At 40.3% G+C, this 6,720-nt stretch overlaps 1 protein-coding gene across 4 annotated transcripts in view; it reads left to right on the top strand.

The window, feature by feature from the left end:
* The window catches only part of txnl1 (thioredoxin-like 1), a 42,444-nt gene that overhangs the window by 12,930 nt on the left and 22,794 nt on the right, over positions 1–6,720 (top strand). The window lies entirely within an intron of this gene.

Genomic DNA, 6,720 nt, shown 5'->3' with positions numbered 1-6,720 from the left:
CCCCCCCCCCCCCCCCCCCCACTTCAGTTCGGCTAGACCGGCTTAATTTTTCTAGCAATTTCTGTTTTTGTTTTTGATAGTTTAATTCAGTCCCTTTGTACTTCCATTGTTTCTCGCTTTTTACTATATTTGCAATCCCTAATTGCCCTTGAGAAGATAGTGGTGAGCTGCCTTATTGAATCATTGCACTTCGTCTGGTGCAGGTGCAATCACAATGCTGCTGGGCAGGGTGTTCCAGGATTTTGATCTTGTAGCATTGAAGGAATGATGATATCATTCTAAGTGTGTGGATTGTCTGTCTAGGTTGTAGAGGCCATGGGGCAGAAAGACTTTGAAGTAGCCTCGCAGGTTATAGTGCACAGACATACCCATGGCACAGACAGTCCCTGGGTTCTGAATGGGTTCCATTCTTGAGTCCATTTGCAAGTCAATTTACACACAAGTTGGAACATGATGTAGGACAATATAAAATACTTGTTCATATGTACGCATTTGCATGTCAGTTCTTTTAATATGAATATTAATACACCTGATTGTAGAATTGTGTTCTCCAGTACAAACGTTCATAAGTCAAATTTCATAAATCTGGAACCCCTGTACTCGCCACGGGGCATCAATGATAGCGAGAGTGATTGTTTGTTTCTTGGGGTTTGGGAGGATTATTAATCAAGAGATTTGCCACGTGTGTGGCTAGAATTCTTTTTACCACATATCTGCCCAAGCCTGAATGTTGTCCGGATCTTGCTGCATTTTTTTGATTTATTGATGGGGTGTGGGCATCACTGGCTGGGCCACCATTTACCACCCGTCCCTATTTGCCCTGTCGAGGGTGGTGATCAGCTGCCTTCTTAAACTGCTGCAATGCTTGAAGTATAGGGAAACTCTCAGTGCTGTTAGATGGGATTTCCAGGATTTTGATCCCAGGACAGTGGACGTGGCTCCATGTCAGGATGACATGTAGCCTGGAGGGGACCTTGGAGGTGGTGGTGCTCCAAGTGTCTGCTGCCTTTGTCCTCTGGATGCTGGAGGTCATGAATTTGGAAAATGCTCTAGAGGAACCTTGAGTTACTACAGTGTATCTTGTAAATTATACATTCTGCTGCCACTGTGCATCATAGTGAGGGGAATGAATGTTCAAGGTGTTGGCTGTATTGTCAATCAAGTGGGCAGACTTGTCTTGGATGGTATAAAGTTGTTGGAGTTGCACTCATCCAGGCAAATAGAATGTATTCCATTAGACATTTGACTTGCATGTTGTAAATGGTGGTCAAGTTTTGTGGAGACAGGACACGAGTTGCTTGCTGAAAAGTGTCTAACCTACTATTATAACCACAGTTTGTATATGGACAGTTCAGTTTAGTTTCTGCTTAATGGTAAGCCCTGTGATGTTGATAGACCCTCACCTAAGGGAAGCGTTTGCATAGTCAGAAGGACTGTACACTCATTATCCAAAACTCCAGGCTAATGCCTTGGGGACAGACAGTTGAATTCTACTGTGGCAGATGGTGAAATTTGAATTCTGTGAAATGTGGAATTATCGCCAGCAGTTATGAAAATGTTGCTTGTGGTAAAAATTCAACTGATCTTTAGGGAACGAAGTCTGCCCAGTTATCCTTACCTGATTTGGCCTGTGTGAGATTCCATCCATATAGCAACGTGGTTGACTCTTAACTGTCTTCTAAAATGGTCTACCAAATCACTCCTGATGGATGGATTTATTTAGTTATTTATGATAAATCAAGACTGCTTAACTGCTTTGGAAATTTGACTGAGTGGCATGAGATAGGAAATCATAGAGTTTTGGCAAAGATCTGTAACTCGAGTTGTGCGTGAGTTTGTTGACTTGCTCGCCGAGCTGACTTGTTCTCATTCAGACATTTCGTCACCATGCTAGGTGACATCATTAGTGGAGCCACTGATGAAGCCTTACAAAGAGATGTTGAAAGATTAAGTGAACAGCTGAAACAATGGCAAATGGCTCCTGGTGTAAGCAAATGTGGGGTCCTAACATGGGTGGAACAGAATGTTCTCTGGGTGCCACACAGTGGCTCATTGTGGAAAAATGCCAGGGAATATCTGTTCACAAAAAGCAGGACAAATCCAATCTAGTCAGTAATATTGCAGGAGTTCCTCAGGGTTGAGCCTTAACCGCAACCATGTTCAACTACTTCACAACCGACCTTCCCTCTTTCATAAGAATAGAAGTAGGAATGATTTAATGCAGGGTGTTCACCTTTAATGACACCACAGACTGAAGATGTCCATGTCTCGTTTGCACCATCCATGGTTGTGCTAAGTGGCAATTAAAATTTGAGACACTCAAGTGGCAGGCAGTTGCTCGCTCAAACAAATGAGGATTTGACTATCTCCACTTGACATTCAGTGGTAGTAGGGTGGTTGAATCTCCCACTATTAATGTGCCTTCGGGTTACCATTTGCAGATACTAAACTGGACCAGACAAATAAATACTGTGGACATAAACATACTCGCTCTTGTGCACAGGATGCTTTACGCTGCCTGGATTGGTGGAGCTGCATTAACACTCAAGAAGCTCCATAAACCATCTAGGAGAAAGCAGCCCATCTGACTCGTACCCCACTGTCTTCTCCATTGATGCCAAGTGGCAACAGTGTGTAGCACTTGCAAGATTCACTGCAGTAATTCACCAGGTTGCTGTACCAGCTAGAAGGACAAGAATAGCAGATGTAAGAGAATCATTTGCACATTTCCCTCAAAGCTCCATGCAACCTTTAGAGGTTTATAAAATCATGAGAGGCATAGACAAGATAAATAGCCAAGGTCTTTTTCCAAGGGTACCGGAGTCCAAAACTAGATGGCATAGGTTTAAGGTGAGAGGGAAAACATTTAAAAAGGACCTGAGGGGCAACTTTTTCATGCAGCGTGGTGCATATAGGGAACGAGCTGTCAGGAAGTGGTAGAAGAGAGTACGATTACATTTACAAGACATTTAGATGGGTGCATGAATAGAAAAGGTTTCGAGGGATATGGGTGAGCGTAGACAAATGGGACTAGGATATTTGATTGGCATGGATGAGTTGGTCCAAAGGGTCTGTTTCCGTGCTGTATGACACAATGACTCTGATTATTGTTTGGATTTACTGAAACTACTGATTAAAAAGTAAATATCCAACCCTTCCTCCGTTACCATTCCCATTGATAGTATCACCGTTAAACTGTTTGCTTACAGCAAATATTTTTGTCTAATTTAAGTGTAACATTTTGTCAATTTTGATATTGCCCGTAAGTTTCCTTTATATTTGCTATCTGTAGCCCTTGCGCTCTCGTTTGTCTTTCTTTGTATTTCTTCCATTTCCCAGGAATTTGCAATTTCATGATTTTATTCTTTTTGTTTTCTCTTGCTACTTTATTGGTTTGCTATTTTGGCAGGTAGATTTAATATTGAGGTCAACCTTCTTGAATTGTTTCTCCTTTTTGGTTATGGGTTTAAACTCATTGTGATCTCAGTTAGGTAAATTTTCAAATATTGTTAAATGTAGTACTTAGTATTTGTTAAATCAAATATGGCTTGTTGGCTTTAGGACATTCTGTTGCAGAAAACTATGCTGAGAACACTTGAACTCTGACATTTGCTCACCTGCTTATTTCAATCTATAAGAAAACTAAAACCCTCTGTCCATTAAAACTCAGGGCAATGTGGTGGGTGGTGCAGCAGGGATTGGGTGTCTCCATAGCCCCTTCTCCATTAAAAATGGTGCCACACGTGTATGTGTTCTTGACTACAAAGAAGAGGGCCTGTGTGTAAATAGATACTCCATACAGGTGTATAAAGTAACTTGTTCTTCTGCTCTAATGTTTTATTTCCAATGCAAATGTATTCCTCTTTAAGTAGGTATAAAAAAGTGCACAGTATCTTGGGTGTTGTCTCACTGATACTCTGTCCAATTGTAATAGGACTTCACTACTTTTGTACTCCATGCTTCTTGTTGCAAAGGCCAATATTCTGTTTACCTTCCGCTGTACCTGTTGCTTATGTTTTGAGATTCATGTACAAGGACACCCAGATCCCTTGTAGCATTTAAAATTTGCTATCTATCCATGTTACCAGAGTGGATAACCTTACATTTTTCCTATTTTATTCCCAAGTACTGCTCGTTTGCACAACCTAGGACATGCTTCGCAGACTCCTTTTATATGTTGCTCACACCTTGCTTTTTTTCCTATCTTTGTTTCATCAGGCTAGAATGAAATTTGGCTAGAAGGCAGGCAGTCTCACCTGAGTTCTGCTGTATGCCTCTATAAGTCATTAACATAAAATGTAAATAGTTGAAGCTCCATTCGTTACAGTTTGCAAACCTGAAAACAGCTCATTACTCCAAACTCTGTTTTGTTAGCAAAGACTCTATCAATGTTAATGTGTTCCTCCCGCTTTGTCATGCACACTTTATTTCTGTGGAGTCAACTTTTATTTGGCACCTGATTGAACACCTCTGGGACTTCATCTGGTTTCCCTTTAGCCGCCCTGCTTGTTATATGCTCAGCCGACTCTAATAAATTCTGCAAATACTATTTCCTTTTCAAAAAACCAAGTTGATTTTTAAAAATAAATGTTCATTCATGGACAGTGAATGTTGCTGGCTAGACCATCATTGATTGCCCATCGATATTTTCCAGAGGGCAGTTAAGAATCAACCGCATTGTTGAGTGAAAGCAATTTCCTTCCCTAAAAGACATTAATAAATGACGTGTGTTTTTCTGACAATCAGCAATCGTATGATCATCAGCCTCTTAATACTAGATTTATAATTGAATTGACATTCCACCATCTGCCATGTTGGGTTTTGAACCTTGATTCCAGAACATTGCCTGGGTCTCTGGATTATTAGTAATTGTAATGCCACCAGGCCAATCTGTTTGATTGTATTCAGATTTTCAAAATTTTCTACTACTCTTTTAATGGATTCTAGCATTTTACCAATGAGAAATGTTGGTGTTTCTGTATATATGTATATGTGAAATATATATGGTGGCATGTACTTGCAATGTCATTTTGGTTATATGGCATGATGTCTAGCTTGAGAGAAATTGATTGCATTTAAAAAGTTACTTACAAATTAAATGAAGCAGAGATGGTAAATGGTTCTTGTTGGTGATAGGTATGTTACACTGGCTGCACTGATAATTAATGTCAGCTATCTATATGTAGTGCCTTTAACAGAACGAAACTTTTCTAGGTGCTTCAGTGGAGCATTATAAAACAAAGTGTGACATAACAAGACATGAGATCTAATGTCAAATGACCAAACATTTGGTCATAAAGTTGGGTTGTAAGTGTAAGAGGAGAAAAGCCAAGTAGAGAGGTGCAGGGAAACTTAGGTAGCTGATGGAACAGCCACGAATACGGACCCATTGTGATTGACGATGCACAAAATGGTAGAGTTAAGACAGGTACGGATATCTTGGAGAGGTAAGGATAAATTTGGGAATGATAGCATGTTTGGAGGTGGGATGATAGTTTGCAAGGACAAAGGGTGAAAGGTTTGTTTTTGGAGGTGAAGGGTGATGACAACAGATTTAAAGGACAGAGCAGAAACACTTGAAAGGATGGAACCATTATCAACCTCAGCTAAACTGGGATTCTGGAGGGGAAGTTGTGTGGTCAACTGTTTATTGAGAATAGGAGTGAACGATTAGGTGCTGAGTCTCATGGATAAAATGATTTGTGAAGTCAAGAAATCACGATTTCCCCTTGCTGCTGAAGGTGGAGGGGACAGGGACTTAAGGAAATGTTCTGTAGTCAGGAAAAAAGGCGGGATGTTATCTTTGATTCCCAGAATAGGGTGCAGAGGTTGGAGATAATTATCCAGAAACATGAGTCCCTTTCCCACTGCAGTAGCTGAGGAATTTACTTCAAATTACTTGAAGAAATCGGAACTGCAAAGCTCAGTAATAGTGGCAATGAAATTACCAACTTGTCACACAACCTGTCTTGTTCACGTATGTCCTTTTAAGAATCCTTTCAGATTCCTAGGCCTTCACATTCTGGAACTTGTTCCCAACACATCTCTGCCTTCCTCTTATATGACGCATTCATCTCCTCTGAGACCAAGCTTTTGGTCATTTGATGGTGATATCTGCTTGTGACTTTCTGCATACTGCTTACCCAGTCCAGCGTATATACGATTCCATGCCCAGAGCAATGTGGTTTACCCTTACCTGTGTGCTTAGTTTCTTGCATGTTAGTATGACAGTGGCTTACTAATTCTACCTTTGAAGGTGTTTGTGGTGGCCATCAATGCTAACATTTGTAAAATTTTTGCCAAACAATTTAAGGAATTTGTGGTTAAAGGATAAACTGATGTCTGTTGGCAGAGGTAAATTTCAGCATGTTTATTGTTTCACGTTATAAGTATGTAGTTAAAATAAAGCTAGTGCCAGGTTGGCCTTTGTGATTTTGAGGATACTGAATAATTAATTGAAACAGGTCTTCTCAGCACTATGTAACTGAGTTCTCATTAGGAATATCTGTCTTTGAGATCTTACCATCAATGGTATAGTAGCTTTGGAGAGAGAACTGCAAGCAGCTAGGATTATTTTATAACTTGGCATAGTGAGGACTGAATAACTCTTCCATTGGAGAAAAACAGATCAATGGTGAACATGACTCAAACTTTTATTTTTAAATAGACAAGAGATACTGTGAATCAAGACATTGAATGTATTCTGCCGAATACACCCCT

The sequence above is a fragment of the Rhincodon typus genome, chromosome 1 (assembly GCF_021869965.1).
Source record: "Rhincodon typus isolate 14 chromosome 1, sRhiTyp1.1, whole genome shotgun sequence".
NCBI lineage: Eukaryota > Metazoa > Chordata > Chondrichthyes > Orectolobiformes > Rhincodontidae > Rhincodon > Rhincodon typus.
Note: the sequence above shows the minus strand (reverse complement) of the source record. Positions and strands in the feature narration are given on the sequence as shown.